Source organism: Scyliorhinus torazame, chromosome 5 (genome assembly GCF_047496885.1).
Source record: "Scyliorhinus torazame isolate Kashiwa2021f chromosome 5, sScyTor2.1, whole genome shotgun sequence".
NCBI lineage: Eukaryota > Metazoa > Chordata > Chondrichthyes > Carcharhiniformes > Scyliorhinidae > Scyliorhinus > Scyliorhinus torazame.
This window is the reverse complement of record NC_092711.1, coordinates 79,391,206-79,405,970: the sequence shown is the minus strand read 5'-3', so window position 1 is coordinate 79,405,970 and position 14,765 is coordinate 79,391,206. Positions and strand designations below refer to the sequence as shown.

At 42.8% G+C, this 14,765-nt stretch overlaps 1 protein-coding gene and 1 non-coding gene across 2 annotated transcripts in view; both read left to right on the top strand.

The window, feature by feature from the left end:
- LOC140418562 (uncharacterized) overlaps positions 1-14,765 on the top strand; it is a 244,209-nt gene that overhangs the window by 147,888 nt on the left and 81,556 nt on the right. The gene's annotated exons all lie outside the window — the stretch shown is intronic.
- Positions 1,549-1,621, top strand: trnav-cac (transfer RNA valine (anticodon CAC)). Its single transcript has one exon. It is a non-coding gene; the product is annotated as a tRNA-Val (tRNA).

Genomic DNA, 14,765 nt, shown 5'->3' with positions numbered 1-14,765 from the left:
CAACTGTTTCTCAATCCCCAGATGTTGCCAGATATGCTGGGTATTTCCAGTATTTTCTATTTTAATGTCTAGTTAAAGAGAATTGCTCATTAGATGTATTACTAAGTTATATTTATTTTCATCCTTATACAAGTGACAACATCTTCCAATTGTCTACCCTGTAAAACACTTCTATATGTTTATATTCCTCAATCATTCACTTTTCCAATGGAAACGTCCCTAGCCTGCTCAATCTATCATGATGGGTATAACCTATCACTATAGAATTGCTCCAATAAAACTTTGTATTTTGACAAAGTCCACATATTAGCCGTTCATTCAGTCCACAACAGAATTTAATAGGTTGACAGATGAAGTTTAATCACCGTCTGAAACATGCACATAAAGACAGACACAAGCGATTCTGTGACTGAATTGGAGTAAATGGCAGAGATTTTAATAGAATCAAATTTTTAAAAATCTGTCTTCATGATAGCGAAATAGGAAAACCCACTCGGGGAGATGAGAAAAACGAGGCTCAGTACGATCCCGTGACGTCCCTCTTTCTTCAAGACGAATGGGATGAAGGCGTCAGAACGTTTCACACACAGAACAAAAAGGAATCAAATATAATGAAAATATCATTCTCAAATCTCTACCTGTAAAACTCTCCCATTTCATTTCAATGCTGACTGTGCTCAATTTCACATGAGCACAATGTGGTTTGTATTTCCCGGTGACTCGAACTATTTTCTTTGTCAGTCATGTTTGCAAATCAATGTTGTATATTTCAGAGTCTCACTTTCAAATGAGAACATAAATGTCAGATAAGATTAAGTTTTGAGTAACGGAACAGATGCTGAGTAAATTGATTGACATTTCTGGAAGCAACATGAGAATGATGTTATTACTGAATGAGCAGAAATCATTCCACCCTGAGAATGCTTCTCCATTTGAAAATTCATTTGAAACCAAATAAAGTGGACTACTTAAGCAAAGTGTCTCAACAGGGCTTTGTGAAGTTCTAAAAATCATTTCCCTCTCTAATAGACAGACTGTGTGAACAGGCTGTAGATCAAATAAAATTAAATTCTGTATATCAACTCAGAAATAATGAAGAGATGCTTGATCAGGAAAAAACACCTTCATAAATTTGGTATGAAATCAATTGCATGATTACATGTTGTTTATATCGTAAACTGCATAATTTCCGTGTCCACATCGTCTGGTCCAGTGAAACTTGATCATTAAGTCAAACTGGGCATGGATTCGACAGAAATTCCTTTTTCAAAAGCGAATTGGACGATCAGCTGTAATGGAGAAAACTCAAGGCCGTTGAAAAACATTGAGACTAATCAAAAGATTGTTCTTTTGAAAAGCTGGTCGAGGTGATCGAGGTGCCACTTATTTCGTTTTGTTATTTTATGGTTACATTGATTTATTAGTCTCTCTGCAGCATTCCTAATGAGAACAGCCGAATTCTAAAAAACAAAGGCTCCAAAGTGTAACTGAGTGACAGAACAGTGTCTGCTTTCTGCACAGGGCCATTGGAGCGACTATCAGCCAGCTGTTTCTGTAGTGTAGTGGTTATCACGTTCGCCTCACACGCGAAAGGTCCCCGGTTCGAAACCGGGCAGAAACATTATGGACGTTCCTCATTTGGCGATGAGTTGTATTCTTGCTGTTTTCTGTTTACTCATTAAGCGAATCCGTTACATTACACCCGTTTCAAATGATATCCTGCAAAATCCACCATTATGGGGACTGGGAGGAATTGGTCAGAGAGTTCACGCGTGTTAAGTGTGAATGGTTTTCTAATGTGCTGCGACATTTTCTGATTCTATTAATAATCTTAAATCAATTTCTCTGCCGCTTGTCTAAGTTTACAGCCGAATTGGACTCCCTCAAAAGAAGGTTCTTCAGTGCAACAAGAATGTAGGTTTCCTGTTCTCGGTCAGAGGGTCAAACTCGGTGCCTGTTTCTGTGGTGTGGTGGTTGTCATGTTTACTTTACACTCAAAAAACCCTGGATTGGAAACCGCGTAAAAACATTGTCGAGGCCCATTCGTTTAAGTGTGTAGGAAAAGTTGCATAATTGACATTTTCATTGTTACTCTTGAACCCTTGCACTGAGTAAATCTGCCGTGTGGAACCCCGGTCCCCAGAGCTTCAGCCTGATTCTCTGCATTGCCAGTTTAGTGACAATAACACAACTCAACCCCAACCAGTCCCCCAGTGAATCCGCAATAACACAACTCAACACCAACCACTCCCCCAGTGAATCCGCAATAACACAACTCAACACCAACCACACCCCCAGTGAATCCGCAATAACACAACTCAACACCAACCACACCCCCAGTGAATCCGCAATAACACAACACCAACCACTCCCCCAGTGAATCCGCAATAACACAACACCAACCACTCCCCCAGTGAATCCGCAATAACACAACTCAACATCAACCACTCCCCCAGTGAATCCGCAATAACACAACTCAACACCAACCACTCCCCCAGTGAATCCGCAATAACACAACTCAACACCAACCACACCCCCAGTGAATCCGCAATAACACAACACCAACCACTCCCCCAGTGAATCCGCAATAACACAACTCAACATCAACCACTCCCCCAGTGAATCCGCAATAACACAACTCAACACCAACCACTCCCCCAGTGAATCCGCAACAACACAACTCAACACCAACCACTCCCCCAGTGAATCCGCTATCGATTATTACCTGAATATAATATCTTACAAAGCAAATGTCATTTGCTCTCATCTATGCCGGAAAGGTATTCAGGAGAAGCAGAAGTGCCGAAAATTGCCGGCACACTGAGCAGGAACAGAGATGCTCCTGTTTTGACTTGGCACAAATATTAACAGTTCCTTCAATGGCGACAAATGCAGGTCAGAGGCTGGGAATCTCGCTGTTATTCTATTAAATTGATTAACACTAAAAGACCGGCTGGGAATCCTGCGGAGAGTAATTCACCCCCCCCCCCCCCCCCCACCCACTCCATCCCCTCCCAGCCTCTTCACCATCAACAGTCACAAGTCAGGAATTAAATGGCTCAAAGGGCAAAGCTGGCTCGGTGGATTGGCCATGCGAAATGGCTGGGTTACGGGGGGTGGGCCTAGTTAGGGTGCTCTTTCCAAGGGTCGGTGGAGACTCGAAGGGCCGAATGGTGTCCTCCTGCACTGCAGGGATTCAATGATTCTCCTTCAGATCCTCCCTCTCACTAAGCCCTGCATCCCCAACATTTCTGGCATCTGATTTGTGTCAGTTTCTGTCCCTTTAGAATACACTGGGATTTGTCAAAAAGACTACCAAAAGTAAATCTAAACGATCAACTGAATTGGGTTAAAGTTATTGAAAATGCATTTGTTCATGGACTGAAACTGATGTCTAAACATTTACCACGAGCCAACCAGGAGTCGAACCTGGAATGTCCCGATGGGGAGTTTGGCGCGTTATCCATTGCGCCACTGGTTCACAAGGTAAACACGTCTTTACATCTCGTCCAACAGGTTACACAGACTGTTTATCCCAAAGTGTTTTACAACTCTCGGGGAAATTCTCTCAGGGTCGCCCCGGCGGATTGGATCAGACTCAGGGTTGAATTTGGCGGCAATGTAAAATACACCAATGCTGTTCCCAGTGTGGGAGGTCATTCCCGAAAAACAGAAAGAATGAACTGGAATTTCTGGGATCGTGTCCAGCGTCTGTTGGTGGGGAAATGCGGTTGGTGAATGGCCAGGCTTGGATAACACTTACCAGGACATAAAACAGTAAGTGAATTAATTTAAGTTTGGAAATTCCCATCTCCTTTCTGTCTGCAGGTATTTCCCGCTCTGAGCTGCACAATGAACCACAAACCACAGCGATTAAACTAACTTTTATTTCCTGTCGGTTCAACTGGTGTCGGTGCCGGCGATGTTTGTGGACAAACTGCAGCTTCTGTGTATGTTTGCCCCGCTGCATTTATTCCCCTGGAACTGACACTCTCATTTTCTGTTTCCATCAAATGTCCGAACGGTGTAAAGTTGTGATGATGTCCACCAGAGGGCGACATGGTCACATGTTTCCTCCTTATCAAATACCCGCCACAATATTCCCCTTCAGGTTCTGACTCAGTCAATGGTTCCTCTCTGTTTTCAAACATACGAACAGATGAAATAGAAGCAGCAGTTGGCCATTCGGCCCCTTCAGGCTGCTAAGACATTCAATAAGATGTGGAGATGCCGGCGTTGGACTGGGGTGGGCACCGTAAGAAGTCTGACAACACCAGGTTAAAGTCCAACAGGTTTGTTTCGAATCACTAACTTTCGGAGCACAGCTCTTTCATCGGGTGAGTGAAGAGGTGGGTTCCATAAACATATATATAGACACAGCCAATGATACAAAGACTCGCATTCAAAGTATCATCTTGCATCATTGACTGTGTCTCTCTGTGATGTGGAGATGCCGGCATTGGACTGGGGTGGGCACAGTAAGAAGTCTTACAACACCAGGTTAAAGTCCAACAGGTTTGTTTCGATGTCACTAGCATTCGGAGCGCTGCTCCTTCCTCAGGTGGTTATATGTGGTTATGGAACCCACCTCTTCATTCACATGAGGAAGCAGCAGTGCTCCGAAAGCTAGTGATTCAAAACAAACCTGTTGGAATTTAACCTGGTGTTGTAAGACTTCTTACTATTCAACAAGGTGGCTGACCTGTTTGTGTTTCGAATTGCACATTCCCATCATGCAAAGATACGAAATTTGATTCTCTGATAGTAAATGGTCTGTTTTATAGAATGATACACACACGGGAGCACATACTAACGGATAAGATAGAAGCAGAAGTCGGCCATTCGTCCCTTCAGCCTGTTCTGCTATTGTGATACTCTTCTGTGATACTGAATATTCTGTTTTCTAGAATGATACAGCACATGTGCAGAGTTCGAAAGAAGCTCAACAAACACTCGAGGAACAGCCGCGCATTTTTCCACTGGGCTCAATACAGCTTTCACACTCAGAGTGTGTGCAACACTGTAAATGCTGCCCCCATTCTGTGTGCCCTTACATCGCAGATTTGGGTTTGAATCTTGTTTCCACTTGTTCTTTGTGTCCGGGCGACAGTTGTTGATCAATCTGCCATTGACAGCTCCTCCAGACACATCTTTTGTTTCTTTGTTTCTTCCATTGCTCTGACAGAGAGCTGGCACAGACACGGCAGCCCGAATGGCCTCATTCTGTGGTGTAATCATTCTCTGATTCGATGCTAACCTCACTCTGTGACCAGGGAACCAAGACATTTTCTCATTTAATCTCTCCTGACTTTCCCCCTATCAGAGCCCTTTCCTGTTGTTCTGTTTGCTCCCTCCGGGATTTCACTTGCTTCTAATTTTCTACATTTCTAACCTGTCCCGGTTTTAGTGGAAGGTCACGGAGGTGAAAGATGAATTTTGTTTCCCCGACCACAAATGCTGCCTGACTTCCTGAAATTTCCCAGCATTTCCGCAGATATCTGATTGGCTGTGGATGGCAATGAACGTATCTTTTGGTTCAATGATCGCTTTCTTACTGGCTCGTTGGTCTAGAGGTAAGATTCTTGCTTCGGGGTTTAGGCTGGAGGAAAATGTGAGAGGTCCCGGGTTCAAATCCCGGACGAGCCCTTTGATGTTATTTTCTGTTGGTCAACCAACATGTTTTCTTCATTTCTTTGCGGTGCAGACGGCGGGATTCATTCACATTGGGTTTCCTTTGAGAAGCTGAGCTCACGCTGCAGGGAACCAATACGTTCCCAAGAAAACCGAGACATTTTCGAAAAGCTTGACTATGTGAGTGGACATTCCCTTATCTCCATTCACGAATCCAGGTGACTCCATGGTGGTGGATTCAGGCAACTCTCTTGTCTGTTTCATTTTATCCATTCGGAAATGTGAACATCACTGGCTGCTCCAGCATTTACTGCCCACAACTATTCGCTATTGAGAAGGTGGTGGTGAGCTGCTTCTTGAACCGCTGCAGTCCATTGGTGTAGGTACACCTACAGTGCTTTTAGGGAGGGAGTTCCAGGATTATGTCCCAATGACAGTGAAGGAACAGCCGATATATTTCCCAGTCAGGATGGGGAGTGGCTGGGAAGGGAACTTTCAGGGTCTCGGGGTCTTGGGTTTGGAAGGTGCTGTCTAAGGTGTCTTTAGTGAGTTCCTGCACCCATCCAGGCAAGTGGAGAGTATCCCATCACACTCCTGACTTGTGCCTTGTAAATGGTGGACAGTTAGGATGTGGAGTTAGGAGGTGAGTTACTCGCTGCAGGATCCCAGCCGCTGACCTGCATTTGTCGCCATTGAACGAACTGTTAATATTTGTGCCGAGTCAAAATAGGAGCATCTGTGTCCCTGCTCAGTGTGCCGGGAATTTTCAGCTGACCCTGAATGCATTTTGAGGTACATGTCAGAGCAAATGACACGTGCTTGAAAGTTATTATATTCAGGTAATATTGGATTCACTGGGGAACTGGCTGGTGGTTGAATAGTGTAATTGTCTCTGGACCAGTAAAGCAAAGAACCAGGCTGGAACTCTGGGGACCGGGGTTCCACGCGGCAGATTAACTCAGCGACTCAATTCAAGGGCAATTCGGGATGAGTGTAAATGGATAAAGGAAATGTCAATCATGTAACATTTCCACACACGGAAACCAATGGGGTTTGACAATGTTTCTGTGCGGGTTTAAACCGAGGGCCTTTAAGCAAACATGATCATCACTACACTACAGAAACAGGGAACAGCGCTTAGTGCACTGACCGGGAATAGTAAACTGTGCGTCCTTATTGCACTGAAGAACCTTTTATTGTCAGAGTACTATTCGACTGAAAACTTAGGCAAGTGGCGGAGAAATCGATCCGACATTAGAATTATAAAATGCTATAATCAGCAACGACATTAGAAAACCATTCAGAGTTAACACGTGTGAACTCTCTGACTGCGATTCCTGCCAGTCTCCATCACAGTATTTTGCAGGATATCAATCGGAACTTTGCGGGTGTAAGATAATGTATTCGCTTAACTATTGAACAACAAATAGCAAGGATACAACTCATCTGCAAACTTAGACGAGTAACGTCAATAAAGTTTCGAATAAGGGACATTTGGTGTGTGAGGGGAATGTGTTAACCTGTACACTGAAAAACAGCTGACTGGCAATGAGCCCATTGGACTGGTGTTTTGAAAATGTGTTGTCTTGTCTGAAAACGTGATAATACTCCAACAAAAATATAGACATTGAAAAGAGCAAACCGATTAGTCTCAATGTCCTTCTCTCTTTCTGTGATCTTGAAGTTTCTCTCTACCAATTATTCTTCCAATTTGCTTTTGAAAAAGGTGTTTCTGCAGAATCCTTGCGCAGTTTGATTTAAACGAGAACGTTCCCCTGGTCCAATGACCAGAAGATTTGGACACGAAGATGGTGTCGTTTACGATATAAACATTATGTAATCATGCAATTGATTTCATTTTGAATTTACAAAAGTGTCTTTTCTGCTGAAGCATCGTCATTATTTCTGAGTTGATAACAGAATCTAATTACATTTGATCTACATCCTGTTTACAGAGTCTGTCTATTAGAGAGGGATTTGTGAAGCTTAACAAAGCCCTCTCGAGATCACTTTGCTGAAGTAGTTTACTTTATTTGATTTCAAATTAATTTTTAAATGTAGAAATGTCCGCTCAGCAAATATCTCCGGGTGAAATTATTTCCTCTCATTCAGTAATAATGTCATTCTTATCTCCCTTCGAAAATCATCAAACAATTTTACTCAGTATTTGTTGCATTACTCAAAACTTGATATTATTTGATATTTATGTCCTCATCTGAAATTGAGACTCTCTGAAATATACAACATTGAATTGCAAACATGACTGATAAAGAAAATAAATCGAGTCACTGGGTAATACAAGTTCCCTTGTGTTCATTTGAGATTGGCCCCAGTCAGTTTTTAAACACAATCAGATATCTTCACAGGTCAGAGATGTAAGAATGATATGTTCATTATATTGTTCATTATATTATACCTTCTTTGTTCTGGGTATGAAACATGCTGCAGCCTAAATCCCGTTCATGTATAAGAAAGGAGGGGTGACAGCAAATCCGCACTGAGCCTGGATTTCCACATCTCCCTGAGTGGCTTTTCCTGTTTCTCTCCCACAAAGCCCGATTTTCAAAAAGGTGTTTTAGTTAAATCTCTGCTATTTCCTCTACTTCAGTTGGAGTACCATTTGTCTCTGTCTGTATGAGCACATATTACCATTAAATATGTTTCAGATGGTGATTTAAAATGTTCATCTACATCCATAAATCTATTAAATTCTGTTAAATTGGATCATCTTTTTCTGATCTTTGCTTCTTCAATATTCACTTCCTCCGACTTCTCTGAATGACGTTTGAGGCCGAGATGAGACCAAATATATATCTAATATATGGGATTCAGATGACATGCAGAAACAATCGCATGTTCTCCAACTTCCCTCAAACTAAGCGAGAAGTATTCGATGTTCCTGCCCAGTTTTGAACGGAGGACATTTTGCGGCGTTAGATGAACATGAGAACCTCTACACTGCAGAAACAGTAAGAAGTCTTACAACACCAGCTTAAAGTTCAACATGTTTGTTTCAAACACTAGCTCCTTCCTCAGGTGAGCAGTGCTCTGAAAACTAGGGTTTGAAACAAACCTGTTGGACTTTAACCTGGTGTTGTAAGACTTCTCACTGTGCTCACCCCGGTCCAACGCCGGCATCTCCACATCATGGCTACAGAAACAGGCAGCAGCGAAGCAGCCAATGGACCTGTGCTATGTTCAACTGCAGTGTCTTGCTGCAGCTTCTGATGGTTAGGCTGAGAGGCCATGTCACGTATTACTCTCCTCCACCTTCCTCACATGTTTATTTCCAGCAACATTTTCATTACTTCCATTGACCTCTCTTCCCTCACAATTGCTCCCCCCAAGCACACATTCACACCACTTGGGCAATTTGCTCCCTGTTCCTAGTCTTCCTCTGACACACTGCTTACTTTAGTTCTGCCATTAACACAGTCTAATCTCTTAACGTGCCACTATCAGCACCTTTCTTAGCCTTGTAAGAAGTCTCACAACACCAGGTTAAAGTCCAACAGTTTTGTTTGGAGTCACTAGCTTTCGAAGAGCAGCTCCTTCACCAGGGGAGTTTCTTAGCCTTAATCACCCCATTTACATTCCTTTTTTCTTTCTATCCAAGACATTTTAGTCATTCTCCACCTATTGCTGGCCCTCTATCCAGTCCCAATTCTCCACGAGACCCCCGCCCGCCACCCCATCCACCACCCCCGCCCATCCACAATAGTCTGAATCTGACCCCCTTTCCAGTTCTCCAGCTTTGACAAAGCGTCACCCAGACCCGGAACGACAGCTGCCATCTCGCTCCACAGAGGCTGTCAAACCTGCTGAGATTGTCCAGTATTTTCAGTTTTTGTTTCTGATTGAAGCATCTGCAGTAAGTTGCTTTTATCTTACAATTAGACATGATTGACACAATTATTATGTTCATCTGCATCTGTCAATCCGTTATATACTGCTGTGGATGAACAAACTGCGAATATCCAAACTGTCTTAAAGCAGGGAAATCTTTATCAGCTCATTGCTTCTGGAAAATTCAGTACTTCAGACTTTACTGAATCAATTTTTGTGGCTGATGTGAGACTAAATCTCCTATTCCTCAAACATACAAGATTCAGGTAATATTCAGGGACAAACGTATGTTGTGCAAAGTTTTCCTCAGACTAAATGAGAAGCATTTAATGCTTCTAGCAAGTTTCGAACCAGACACCTTTCACACGTTAGCTGACTTTGATAACCTCTATGCTACAGAAACAGCTGGCAGCACAGTACCCAATGGACCTGTGCAACGTTCAACTGCACAGTCTTGCTGCAGCTCTCAATGGTTCGGCTGAGAAGCCAGGTCACTAATTACAAGAAGACAGCTGTTCCTTTAAAACCTGTGTCTCAACTTGTAAAACCATAACAAATGGAACTTATATTGAACTTCAGCATTTGTTCAGCAAATATCTAATGGAACAGTGCTCTCTGTTCAATTATTAATGCATCATTCTTATCTTCCGACAGAAAATTTCCACCAATTTTACTCAATATTTGTTTCATTATTCAATGTTGAACATCAGAATATTTATTTGTTATATATGACTTCATTTTGAATCGAATAGTTTCCAAGACTTCACTTTGAATATCTCCGAAATGTGCACCATTGAATTGCAAACATGAGTGACCAAGAAAGCGTGGGTCATTGGGTAATACAAATCCCATGAATCTTTGTTTGATTGTAGCCATGATTTGGAGGTGCCGGCGTTGGACTGGGGTGACCACAGTAAGAAGTCTTACAACACCAGGTTAAAGTTCAACAGGTTTGTTTTGAATCACTAGTTTTCAGAGCGTAGCTCTTTCTTCTTCCTCTTCACCTGAGGAAGCTGTGCTCCGAAAGCTAGTGATTCTTAACAAACCTGTTTGACTTTAACCTGGTGTTGTAAGGCCTTTGTTGAGATTAACCGCAGACAGCTTTTGAATAAAGTCAAATATAATTAAATGGAAGTGAATTGAGAATTATGTGTTGCTTATATTTGACCCCTCTGTGTTTTGGTGTGAAACATTCTGCAGCCTAAATCCCGTTCATGTATAAGAAAGGAGGGGTGACAGCAAATCCGCACTGAGCCTGGAGGTCCACATTCTCCTGAGTGGCTTTTCCTGTTGATCATGAAGGCCGAATTTTTTAAAAGGCGGTTCAATTAAATCTCTGCCATTTCCTCTAATTCAGTGACAGTATCGTTTGTGTCTGTCTGTATGAGCACCCATTACAAGTAGATATGTTTTGTACAGTGATAAAAATATTAATCTTCGTCTACAAAGCCGCTGAATTCTTTCGTGAACTGAGCAAACTGCCAAGGTCCGCACTTTGTTTTTTCATGTATGGAACGATCTATCTGGACGTACACAGAACAATACTTTTCACTTCCCTTGGTACACGTGACAATAAATCAGTTCCAATCAAAGAGACAGTTTTGTACTTCAGATTGAACAGTGAGCCTTCTTAAACCTTATTCATTCATGGGAGGTGGGCGTCACTGGCTGGGCCAGTATTTACTGCTCATTCCAATTGCTCTTGAACTGCTTGTCTTGCGAGTCTATATCAGAGGGCACTTACAAATAAACCACAACATTGCTGTGGATCTGGAGTCACCTGTAGGCCAGGCCACATAAAGAGAGCGGATTTCCTAGGGGACATTAGTGAACCAGATGGGTTTTTACAAAAATTATAGAATCATAGAATTTAGTGCAGAAGGAGCCCATTCAGCCCATCGAGTCTGCGCTGGCCCTTGGAAATAGCACCCTACCTAAGCCCACACTCCCACCCTAATCCCCCTAACCCCACCCAACCTTTTTGAACACAAAGGGAAATTTAGCCTGGCAAATCCACCTAACCTGCATGTTTGGACTGTGGGAGGAAACCAGGGCACCCGGAGGAAATCCATGCAGACACGGGGAGAACGTGCAGACTCCGCACAGCCAGTGAACCAAGCCGGGAATCGAACCTGGGACCCTGGAGCAGTGAAGTAACTGTGCTAACCACTGTGCTACTGTCCCCCCCCCCCCCTATTGACAGTGTCAACATTAGACTTTTAATTCAAGGCTTTTATTGAATTTCAATTTCAATATCTGTCATAGGCAAATTCGATCCCAGATCCCGAGAGCATTAACCTGGGTCTCTGGATTACTAGCCCAGTAACAATACCATTCTGCCACTGCCTATTCCACATACACTTGGCAGAATACGATGTCTCGTGTTGTGTTCTGTGATCTTGTCTTGCAATGATTCTACAGAACTGCTGGTGACTTCGTCAGAACGATGATTTATTAATGTACATGTGGTAATGCTATACAGACCAAGTTATCACAGAGTCACATGGGACTCTCTTGGAACTACCCTGATGTGCGACTGTCCTAGTGTACGCTTTACAACCTTCTGCTGGTAGCCGGATGTTCCCTGACTGATGTCTGACAACACCTGGTGGGAGGTCACACTGCTGAGTACATGTAATATTATCCACAGGCTTATCACCACATCTAGTAACTTCGCAAGATTATAGAGTCATTTATTTTTTCAAACAAATTCTGATAGCTCTGCAGTTTCTGGAAATATTTTGGTTGATAATGTGATTTTAAAAAATAAAGATCTAGTCTTTACAATATAATTACCTAATACACCAATTCACTAATCATAATCAATGTTCACCACTGAATAATCATTAACTTAATTATTGTTTTTTGCGATGAAATCAATACATAGTTAATGTGGAAAAGGTACAGAAGGTGAAATAGCTGCAGAAAAGCACATGTTAGAGGTGTAAAAGGGCTTCCTTGACCTGATTGCTAAGGTCAGTGAATACACTATGAAAATAACAATTTACGGGCACCAAAGCTGCGCAATGGTTAGCTCTGCTGCCTCATGGTGCCGACCCTGGGTCACTGCCGTGTGGAGTTTGCACATTCGTCCCGTGGTTTTGTTGGTTTCACCCCCGCAACCCAAAGATGAGCAGTGGAGGCGGATTGGCCACGCTAAATTGTTCCTTAATTGGAAAAAATGAATTGGGTGCTCTAGATTTTTTTTTAATAACGAAAATAAAACTAAATGTGATTACACATGCGCACTTACAGCTTCCTACATTACAACAGTGAATATGTTTCAAAAGTACTCCATTGGCGTTAAAACACCTTAGGAGGTCCAGTGGTAGCGGGAGGTTTTATAGAAATGTACATTTGTTCTAATTGTCCGCAAACGAGGAAATATTACACTTGGTGTCCTCACCAATTTATTGATAAAGTCTTAATTTTGTGTAATAACCACGTCAATGACACCATTTTGAATACTCTGTGAAATTCCAGACACACCATATGTACAATTATTTGTTGTAAAACACAGCGAGTTGTTGTGATTTGGAATGCACTGTCCATAAATGGTGCCAGAATCTCATTGGGCTGTAACTTCCAAAGGGAATTTGATGCATTCCGAAAAAGAAAACAAAATAGTTGAACTGTGGGATTAAATGGGTCCCTGTAAAAAGAGATAGCTTGGGGAAAATGGGCCAAATAGACTCCTCTATGCTCTTGGAGCCTGTGTACATGTAAAGCGAGGAGTAATGACCTGTAACCTACTGCTTATGAGGGTAGGAGTTGCAAAGATTTCAATAGGAAATTGTGGACAGGCACTGAGAGAAATAAACCCACAGGGATTCGGGGAAAGAACGGGGCAATGGACAGACTGGTTTCCTCCACAGGGAGCTGACACGGTCCCAAAGGGCTGAATGGCCCCATTCCCCACCCTCCAGATGCTGTGATCTCAGGAGAGAAATTCAGCTGCTCCAGTCACTCCAACTAACTGGAGTCCCTCATCTCTGGTGCCATTCTTGTAAATGTCCTCTACACCGTCTCTCAGAACTTCACATTTTTCCTAAAGTGTGGGGCCCTATCTAGGGTTCCATTCCAGAGGGATAGAATTGAAAAGCATGGAGGAAATGTTCAACTTGTTTAGAACCAGGGTTGGACTACACTGGGAGCACTGACAACATTGGTGATCTCCATTTAGAAAAAGGAAATAGAGGCACTGGAGAAGGTGTGACAAAGATTCATAATATACAGAACTGAGAGCATTTAACACTCAGGAAAGGCTGGGGCTGCTTTTTTTTGGAAAAGAGAAGACTGAAGGGTGACCTGATGGAAGTCTTTAAGATTACGAAGGGGTTCAATAATCCAATAGGAATTTCAATAGAAACCTCTTTATCCAGCGAGTGGTGAGAATGTGGAACTCACGACCACAGCGAGTGGTTGAGGTGAACAGCATGAATCCATTGAACAGGAAGCTAGATACATACATGAGAGAGAAACAATAGAAGGTGATGCTGATGGGGGAGATGTAGAGGGGTGGGTGGAGGATCATGTGGAGCATAAATACTGACACGGACCATGGCTAACCTCAGCCGGTATGGGAATTTAACCTGTGCTGTTGGTGTCACTCAGCACAAACCAGCCATCTAGCCAACTGAGCTAACCGATCCCCGTGCAAATCTGTAATAATTCCTTAAATATTAGTGATTGCTTTTCTCCCACCATACTATTTAATGTAGTTTCCTCACCTCAGTGCACCTCAGATAACTTTCCATTGCGTACCCTGATAGTTTTCTTCTGTGAGAAGCTCCACGATAAATTAAACAAAAGAACCATGTAACCACCGTAGCCCATCTTCATGGCAATGTGGCATGATTTTGGGGGTTTCCAAACAGAAATGGTAATAAAACATCTTCTGACCTCCAAACCCCTTTTCACTTTTTGATCCTTGTGACATGTGCAACCAGATATTCGCAAGAATGCTCAGAGAGAACCAGCCCACTGGGGGCGAAGAGGTGAGACCGGCCAGTCCAGCAGAAATAAACCCTGTGACCATCCCCATTGACCAACATAAAATGAACAAAATGCAGTCCTGGGTGTAACTGAGAACAGAAACAGTAACAGCAGAATCAAATCCCCGTAAACAGTTGTGAACTTGTTGGTGTCTCAGAAAGTGCAATGAATTACAAAATCCCTTCGCACATTGAGAGCAGGTGAACAGCCTCTCCCCAGTATGAACTCCCTGGTGTGACTGCAGACGGCATAACCGAGTGAATCGCGCAAATAGACGTAAACGAGTGTGAAAT